Consider the following 7,529-nt stretch of genomic DNA (forward strand, 5'->3'; position numbering starts at 1 on the left):
TCAAGGGCAGAATAGTAAAAAAACATCATCACGGCGGGCTCAAGCTCAAGAATAACCACACACGGTGGTTTTGTTTCTACATTCATCAGCCAACAAAGCCTCTGTTCCTATGGAAGACCAGCAGTCTACGGTACAACAACCAGAGCCAAGAGTTCGACAGAGAGAGATGGAGGAGCCTCTTCAGCACATTGGGACCAAGTCTCAATCTACAAGATCAAGGTCATCAAAACAGTCAAGCAGATCCTCAACGGCGAGTTCTGCAGCCATCAAAGCACGCGCCAAGGCAGACGCAGCGCGTGCACAAGTCTCCTATGCTGAGAAGGAAGCTTCTGTGATGAAACAAAAGGCAGAAATAGAGGCCAGCTTGTTGAAGCAAAAAGCTGACCTCGAGGCAAGTTTATATGTTCTCCAATTTGAGAGAACAGCTGCTGCTGCGTTGGCTGAAGCTGCAGCCTTTGAAGAAGCTGTAGGATCAGAACGCAGAGAACTTCACAAAGAACTAGACACAGGGACACAGCCCTTAAGTCCAGTCCAGCGTACCTGTGAGTATGTGCAACAACATGCTAGGCCCTACTTTGCTGAACTTCCATTTGAAGTGGAGAAACAAGAGCTTAGTGTTGACCCAGCTACATACTATAATCCAGAAAGTAGCAAACAACAGAACATGAGCAGAGACTCTCCGTTCAAAAGAAATGAACAGCAGCATGGTGTAAATGGAAAACAAGCCCACTTCCAGTCACACACACAAAGCGTCCCTGAGTCACAAGTGGCACCAGACCTCATCAAGTACCTCCTACGCCGTGAGATGGTGAGTTCCGGACTCCTGAAGTTTGATGATCGCCCTGAAAATTATTGGGCATGGAAAGCATCCTTTCTCAATGCGACCAGAGACTTGAATTTATCAGCCAGGGAAGAGTTAGATCTAATTACCAAGTGGCTAGGGGCAGAGTCGTCTGAGCAAGCAAACAGAATTAGATCTGTCCATATTTTCAACGCAACAGCAGGGCTTAACATGGTCTGGCAACGACTAGAAGAGTGCTATGGTACACCTGAAGTGATCGAGAATGCACTGTTGAAGAAAATTGATGATTTTCCAAAACTGGCTAACAAAGACAATCACAAACTAAGAGAACTAGGTGACATTCTTCTCGAACTGGAGTGTGCTAAAGTAGAAGGGTACCTTCCAGGCCTCGCTTATCTGGACACATCTCGGGGGGTAAACCCTATAGTAGAGAAACTACCATTCAGTTTACAAGAAAAATGGATTGCGCAGGGATCCAAATACAAGGAGGACTATCGGGTAGCATTCCCACCATTCTCGTTCTTCTCGAGATTCATCAGGAACCAGGCGAAAACTAGAAACGACCCCAGTTTCACCCTCTACACCGCAACTAACCAGGTGTCTATGAAAAGTGAGAAACCTGCCAGGTACAGCAGCAAGACACCTGTGACTGTATACAAAACCGATGTGTCATCTGAGCCCTCAGACCACCAAACCAAACCCAGTAAGACAAAGATTGAAAACCCTGACCATCACTGCCCGATACATAACAAACCTCATCCTCTTAAAAAGTGTCGTGGGTTTAGGTACAAAACTCTAGATGAGCGCAAATCATATCTCAAAGAGAATGGAATTTGTTTCCGATGTTGTGGGTCAACTCAGCACAGAGCTAAAGACTGTAAGGTGTCAATCAAGTGCTCAGAGTGCGACAGCGACAGACATCTTGCTGCTCTGCATCCAGGTCCAGCCCCTTCAAATACAGACACTGCTACAGCAGAGAAAGAGCATGGCGGGGAGCAAGGTGACGATGCTCTTCTATCTGTCACCTCAAAGTGTACGGAGATCTGTGGTGAGGCAGTTAATCCAAGATCATGTTCAAAAATATGCCTAGTTAAAGCTTATCCGGCTGGGAAAAGAGAGAAAGCTGTCAAAATGTATGTAGTGCTTGATGAACAGAGTAACAAATCTCTGGCCAAGACAGAGTTTTTCAATCTCTTCAACATCAATGACAACTCTGCTCCATACACCATGAAGACCTGTTCTGGGGTAACAGAGACTTCAGGCAGGAGAGCCGTCAACTTCATGGTGGAGTCTATAGACGGACACATGCAGCTATCTCTCCCTACTCTGATAGAGTGTGATATGATGCCAGACGATAGGACGGAGATTCCCTCCCCCGACATTGCGTATCATCATCCCCATCTGCAACCAGTTATGGACAAAATTCCAGCTGTGGACCCAGACGCTCCCATCCTCCTGCTCTTAGGACGAGACATCTTAAGGGTACACAAGGTACGAGAGCAAATCAATGGGCCCCACGACACTCCTTATGCACAGCGACTCGACCTCGGGTGGGTCATCGTGGGTGAGGTCTGTCTGGGAACGGCTCACCGACCAGCCAATGTTAACGTGTTCAGGACAAACATACTTCAGAATGGTCGCACATCCTATCTGAGCCCTTGCCCTGACATCATCCAGGTAAAAGAGAACTACAACAGTGTAGCTCAGAAACACATCTCTCCCTCTACAATGCACTCGAGAGATCCAAACACAACTGTGAACACAGACAACCTGGGATGTTCCGTGTTCGACAAAACACAAGACGATGATAAACCAGCACCATCAGTGGAGGACAAAGCCTTTTTGGACATTATGGACAAACAGGTTTTCCAGGATGATGGAAACAACTGGGTGGCTCCACTACCTTTTCGCCCCACTCGACGTCGCCTTCCTAATAACAGGGAGCAGGCCATAAACCGTCTCACATCACTTCGCAGGACTTTAGACAAAAAGCCTGACATGAAGCGTCATTTTATTGACTTCATGCAAAAGATGCTGGATAACGACCAAGCCGAACCTTCACCGCCACTAGAGGGAGACAAAGAATGTTGGTATCTACCCATATTTGGTGTTTACCATCCACAAAAGCCTGAACAAATAAGAGTAGTATTTGACTCCAGTGCTAAGTGTCAAGGCGTGTCACTTAACGATGTTCTGCTCAGTGGTCCAGACTTAAACAACACACTCTTGGGTGTCCTAATGCGCTTCCGCAAGGATTGCATTGCACTAACAGCAGATGTGCAACAAATGTTTTACTGTTTTGGTGTACGTGAGGATCACAGAGATTACTTAAGGTTTCTCTGGTATGAAGACAACAATCCAGATAGAAACATAACTGAGTACAGGATGAAAGTCCATGTATTTGGGAACAGCCCTTCACCAGCCGTAGCCATCTACTGCATGAGACGAGCAGCGCTACAGGGTGAGAAGGAACATGGATCAGAACCCAAGCAATATGTAGTGAGGAACTTCTACGTCGATGATGGGCTGACATCAGTAGCTACAACAGAAGAAGCTATCAACATTCTAAGAAAAACACAAGCAATGTTGGCGGAGTCCAACATGAAACTACACAAGATTGCATCCAATAGCAAAACAGTTATGGAAGCCTTCCCTATGGAGGACCGTGCAAAAGACTTAAAAGATCTGGACCTAGGAGTGGATCCTCTCCCCTTTCAACGGAGTCTGGGACTTTCCTGGAACCTGGAAACAGACAGCTTCTCATTCCAGGTGTCCCACAATGAGAAGCCTTTTACGCGGAGAGGCATCCTGTCCACAGTGAATAGTCTTTATGACCCCCTTGGGTTCGTGGCTCCAATAACAATGCAAGGTAAAGCCTTAATCAGAGAACTCTCTTCTGATCAGAGTGAGTGGGATGCCCCTCTTCCCCCAGAAAAAGAAGAGAAATGGAAAATGTGGAAGGATTCTTTGATGGAGTTGGAACATATGTATATTCAGCGGACCTACATCCCAGTCTCCTTGTCTACCACTCAAAGAAGAGAGCTACACATCTTCTCGGATGCCTCTACAGTAGCCATAGGAGCGGTAGCCTACCTGAGAGTTATTGACTCGGAAGGTCAATGCCATGTTGGATTTGTCATGGGGAAATCAAAATTGGCCCCTCGTCCGGCCCACACTATCCCACGCCTAGAACTGTGTGCGGCTTTGCTAGCTGTTGAGATGTATGACCTGATCAGAGACGAAATTGACATTGATGTAAATGTGGCCAAGTTCTACACAGACAGTAAGATAGTTCTCGGTTACATCCGCAATGTCACCAAAAGATTCTATGTGTATGTTGCCAATAGGGTAACTCGCATCAGGAAGTCTACCCATCCAGATCAGTGGTGTTATGTAAACACTGACAGCAATCCAGCAGACCATGCAACCAGGCCTATACTTGCTGCGCTCTTAAAGTACACCAGTTGGTTCTCAGGTCCACCTTTCCTGACCCAAACAAACTCAAGTGAGCCTGAGAACATAAATTTTGACCTTGTAGAGCCTCACGCAGACGCAGAGATTCGACCAGACGTCACTGTCTTCGCCTCTAAGGTTTCTGGAGCTCAACTCGGCTCTCATCGCTTTGAGAGGTTCTCAAGCTGGAAAGCTCTCAATCGAGCCACAGCACGACTCATTCATGTTTCCAGATCCTTCCATGAAGGTGCGGACAACACCAGCTGCAGAGGCTGGCATGACTGTAATAAACCATGCGGTACAAGTGAGTTGTCACAAGCCAAAACAGCAATCATTCACTGTGTGCAACATGAAGCCTTCAGAGAAGAATTCAAATGCCTTGAAAAAGGAAAAGAGTTCCCAAAACAAAGTACACTCAAAAAACCTTTCCCAGTACTGACAAAAAGGTTAGGAAAGTAGAACTAAACATTGTCAAGCAAGGAGCTGCTAAGGTGTTTCTGAGACCAATCTCAGAGATTGTTGTTCTTCTTTCTGAAGCATCCTAGAGACAAAAGATAATAATAGAAAGGACATTATTTGTTTCTTGATATGTTTTATTTCATAGTGGCACAATTTCATTATACCAGGCGGGGAGTGTGCTGCCATCCTGTTAGAAGGTAACAGATTATTTTATTACAATAGTTAAAATGGATTTTCATTGTGTTCCATGATGTTATTTGCCCCCTAGTGGAGCTTTCTGGTACTTAGAGTGTACACAAACAGGAAGTAGAGAATTCGTTCTGCACGCTTAGAAGCAGCTAAAAACAACGCTACGGTGCAGGTCTTTCAGTTTAGTTATTTCTTGTCACGCTTCAGCCTTGGAAAATATTTGTTTGTAAGTTCGATTCAAGCATTTAGCTAATGATGATAATCTTGTTATTGATAGAGTTTCTTACATATCAATGTTGGTTGGTTGCATTTACTCACAAATTGCAATGCCTTTCATGTATCTCCCGGGTGGCGCAGTGGTCTAGGGCACTGCATCGCAGTGCTAGCTGCGCCACCAGAGTCTCTGGGTTCGCGCCCAGGCTCTGTCGCAGCCGGCCGCAACCGGGAGATCCGTGGGGCGACGCACAATTGGCATAGCGTCGTCCGGGTTAGGGAGGGTTTGGCCGGTAGGGATGGTTCGGCCGGTAGGGATATCATTGTCTCAGTATGTAAAAATGTAATAAAATGTATGCACTCTACTGTAAGTCGCTCTGGATAAGAGCGTCTGCTAAATGACTAAAATGTAAAATGTAAATGTATGTATGATGTTAGCTGTATTACTTTGCTCGTGCGTCATGCAAACGAATTGTAAAATATACAATACTGTATTTTTGTTACTGTTTCTAGTGTAATATGCCTTGTTATTCTACATAGATGGTTGTACATTATTAGAGTAATGAAAGGAGTTAGTCAATTACCATATGAGAAAGCAATTAGCTATATGGTTTGGCATCATGCCAGATGCATGGTACCGTAGCACGTGCTTTGTATTCATGCAACTTCAAATGTATAATGTACAGCTACAGTATGTTGGTGTGAATTGAATACTAAAGTATATTCTTTTCTGTGTTTTGCAGTTTTACAACATAAACGTTTACAATATATTCATTCAAGAAAAGTTACGCCTTGGGAGTTTTATTGAAGACTTAGTTGTTAGCTATCTGTCTAGTTTTGCATGGGAACGCAACTCAAGGGCAGAATAAATAGTACGCAGGTATAAACACAATGGGACCACGCAGCCGTCATACCGCTCAGGAAGGAGATGCGTTCTGTCTCCTAGAGATGAACATACTTTGGTACGAAAAGTGCAAATCAATCCCAGAACAACACCTTGTGAAGATGCTGGAGGAAACAGGTACAAAAGTATCTATATCCACAGTAAAATGAGTCCTATATCGACATAACCTGAAAGGCCGCTCAGCAAGGAAGAAGCCACTGCTCCAAAACCGCCATAAAAAAAGCCAGACTATGGTTTGCAACTGCACATTGGGACAAAGATCGTACTTTTTGGAGAAATGTCCTCTGGTCTGATGAAACAAAAATAGAATTGTTTGGCCATAACATCGTTATGTTTGGAGGAAAAAGGGGGAGGCTTGCATGCTGAAGAACACCATTCCAACCGTGAAGCACGGGGGTGGCAGCATCATGTTGTGGGGGTGCTTTGCTGCAGGAAGGACTGGTGCACTTCACAAAACAGATGGCATCATGAGAAGGAATATTATGTGGATATATTGAAGCAACATCTCAAGACATCAGTCAGGAAGTTACAGTTTGGTCAATAACCCCTTGCATACTTTCAAAGTTGTGGAAAATGGCTTAAGGACAACAAAGTCAAGGTATTGGAGTAACCATCACAAAGCCCTGACCTCAGTCCTATAGAAAATGTGTGGGCAAAACTGAAAAAGCGTGTGTGAGCAAGGAGGCCTACAAACCTGACTCAGTTACACCAGCTCTGTCAGGAGGAATGAGCCAAAATTCACCCAACTTATTGTGGGAAGCTTGTGGAAGGCTACCCGAAACGTTTGACCCAAGTTAAACAATTGAAAGGCAATGCTACCAAATACTAATTGAGTGTATGTAAACGTCTGACCCACTGGGAATGTGATGAAATAAATAAATGCTGAAATACATAATTCTCTCTACTATTATTCTGACATTTCACATTCTTAAAATAAAGTGGTGATCCTAACTGACCTAAGACAGGGAATTTTTACTAGGATTAAATGTCAGGAATTGTGAAACTGAGTTTAAATGTATTTGGCTAAGGTGTATGTAAACTTCCGACTTCAACTGTATGTACCAATATCACCGCCAACAATGAAACGATCAAATCAAGGATCACTAGCTGCATTGGTGTTAAAACGTGCAAGATACAGAAATGTCAAGTGACCCGCCATTATAATAACTCAAGTGATTTTTGAGTCAATTTCATTCTTTCTCTGAGCCGTTCGTTCAAGTAAAACCTTGATACCAACCATTAGACATGACAAGCTAGTGATTTTCAATGTTTGTTTACATTACATTCTTGTTGTGTACAATGTCTGTTTACGGGCCTGTTGAAATTGAGTTATTGATCGGTGGTCGATTGGGTTCAAGTAGAAAGTTAAACCCATTTCAATCAACAAAAAAACATCCCAGTTATTTTTTCTATGAAAATAGAAATAAATACAGCGTGAGGATATACTGGCTGTCGTAGCCTCATAGGGATGCGTGCTTCAGTGTATAGGTGAGTCCAGTTTTAGGTGAA

At 44.1% G+C, this 7,529-nt stretch overlaps 1 long non-coding RNA gene across 1 annotated transcript; it reads left to right on the forward strand.

Annotated features, from left to right (window-relative positions):
- The first annotated feature begins 5,022 nt into the window (after window positions 1-5,022).
- LOC139540354 (uncharacterized) lies at window positions 5,023-5,900 on the forward strand. Its single transcript, XR_011668167.1, has 2 exons — window positions 5,023-5,129; window positions 5,860-5,900. It is a non-coding gene; the product is annotated as an uncharacterized lncRNA (long non-coding RNA).
- Window positions 5,901-7,529: the final 1,629 nt, after the last annotated feature.

Source organism: Salvelinus alpinus, chromosome 15, assembly GCF_045679555.1.
Source record: "Salvelinus alpinus chromosome 15, SLU_Salpinus.1, whole genome shotgun sequence".
In the NCBI taxonomy this organism is placed as follows: Eukaryota; Metazoa; Chordata; class Actinopteri; order Salmoniformes; family Salmonidae; genus Salvelinus; species Salvelinus alpinus.